Raw genomic sequence first — 2,636 nt, forward strand, 5'->3', positions numbered from 1 at the left:
GTGGAAAAGCAACAATAATTTGAAAAAATGGTAGAAGTGATAGCTATTTCGGAAATCACCACATTTCCTCATCAGACTTCTTTCAGTAGGATTCGAACCGACGATCCCACTGACTCAGCCAGTTGCCTATGCTCCGTGCTAAGTACGCCTTGTAAATTATCGTTTGCTTTTTTCCACTATTTTCATTTTTGTTATGCCAACACAATCAAGCGCAGCTATTCCGCTACAATTCACTTGATCATGTGGTTGTTGGTATTGTTGGTTTTTGCTAATAATTCTATTTTTAGAATGTTTAACTTTAAACTTTAAAATTGTTGAATATAATTGTTATAAAGGCCAAAAAAATAACAAAAACAAATAACTTAAGGACGAGCACACCTAAAAGTTAAACAATCTAAAAATTGAATTATTAGCCAAAACCAACAATACCAACAACCACATGATCAAGTGAATTGCAGCGGAATAGCTGCGCTTGATTGTGTTGGCATAACAAAAATGAAAATAGTGGAAAAAAGCAAACGATAATTTACAAGGCGTACTTAGCACGGTGCATAGGCAACTGGCTGAGTCAGTGGGATCGTCGGTTCGAATCCTACTGAAAGAAGTCTGATGAGGAAATGTGGTGATAGCTATCACTTCTACCATTTTTTCAAATTATTGTTGCTTTTCCACAATAAAAATTTTCATTTAAAACGGCCTCGAGCTCAATTAAAATTGTTGAATATAATTTTCTAAGAATATATTTTGTAATTTATTTCAAAACTTGTCCTTTGATGGTAGTTTTTTTGATTATTGACGATTATTTTCAGAAACCAAACGCAAAATATGGAAGATGTAGAATACCTGGACGAATATATGGATTATTGCATTGGGTATTTTTGTGGTATATGCTTAAAAAATTTAAGATTAACCGTTTTAATTTAGACATCACGAAAATGAAAGCATATCGGAGAAAATGTGTCAAAAAGGATACGTAACCATTTCAACTCAGACTGAGTAAGTTTATACGTACATATTTATGTATATGTCCCTGTTATGCACACGTTGATTCAAGCTACATCATTCGGATTTAAATTTTCCCATTACTGTTTTGGGTTTAGTTTTTTTGGACGCTGCGACCATATTTACAAATTGGTTTTCTTAATACCATACATTTTAGTATTACTATGTTTATACGTAAGCTATTTGCAAATACCTAACTCACTGTTTATTCGATGGTGAAAAATTCTTTTTAATATTGCCTGATTATAAAAAGGCAATTATATGACCATCGAAAAAGAAAATAAAGTTAAAAATGGCAACGTCTTGATTATAAAAAGGCAATAAGATGACCATCGAAAAAGAAAATAAACCTAAGAATGGCGGCGTCTTGCGCTTATTTGCAAATGGTACCGCTAATCAATACTTATTTGCGTGATTTAGTTATTTGCAAATAAAAAATTAACTCAGCGTTTATACGGCAAAGTTTATCATTTTGCAAATTGTTATTTGCAAATAATACGTGCGTATAAACGTAGTATATGATTTGTTAGGGAAAACATTTCACTTCGAGGTTTCCCACACTTTTAGTCATTTCTATTAAAGATATGTATGCTTTTTCGAAACTGCGTTTTTCACAGATTTTGGTAGGATATGGCTAGTACTAAAAAAACGGAGGTACACGAACAAGTTTATAGCAATTTAAATCAAGCTCTTTTAATACGAACAATCATGTAAGTATATTTACCTCGTGTGTTACAACTTACTTTTTAATGAAATAAAAATTCCTTAAAAAGATTTTAAAATTTCCAAAATAATTATTTGGTTAGGTGGCAGTGCTATTTCAACAATTTACGAAAAGTAAAAACGTTAGTAAGCATAGTTTATGTCAAAAAATTTAAAAGTGAAACTACCTTATTTTTTGGTGACAGGTAATAAGGTCAATGGAAATAAGGTCGATTGACTTTATTTCCCACCCTGGTGCGAAATAAAGTCAATTGACATTATTACCTTTTTAAAAGCGAAATCAAGTCAACAAAAATTTGGAAATAAAGTCATTGACGCTATTTCCTCATTAAAATGGAAATAGCGTCAACAATGCTTAAAGTATGTCGATTCAATGAAAAAAATGTTGTTCTTACAATAAACATTGCCCCGTAAGTGTTGTTTTTTAATAGATGAAAAAGGTTATTGCCAAATCCTCAGTGTTGTGATATTAATCCACACACAATCATGAACTACCACCATTTGATTTTATTAAAAAAATTTAAATTACGAATATGTAAAAACACGATGCGAAAAACTAAACGCCTGCGCACAGCTGGAATACGAGAAATATTTGAAGAAAGAGTGTAGAAATGATCCATAACTTGCAAAACATGTTTCGTTTCCACAAAAATAAAGCGAACACTATTAAATTGAAGAAACAGTCCATGTCCAAAAACCCCGGAGGAACACTGAAAGAATTCTGTGTTTTAAATTAGCATATTTTGAACGAATTCGGAATGTCTAAGGTGGAAAAGAAACCAACTTTTCTATAAGGACATCATTTAAAAGGAGCTAAGGAGAATGACGACACTATTTATTATATGGCACATTCTAGGATCCAATGTGCCAAAATGCGGGTATAAACAATTATTGATTATTTAATATCGGAA

The sequence above is a fragment of the Rhagoletis zephyria genome, unplaced genomic scaffold (genome assembly GCF_001687245.7).
Source record: "Rhagoletis zephyria isolate East Lansing unplaced genomic scaffold, Rhagoletis_zephyria_1.1 Rzeph_scaffold_02207, whole genome shotgun sequence".
In the NCBI taxonomy this organism is placed as follows: domain Eukaryota; kingdom Metazoa; phylum Arthropoda; class Insecta; order Diptera; family Tephritidae; genus Rhagoletis; species Rhagoletis zephyria.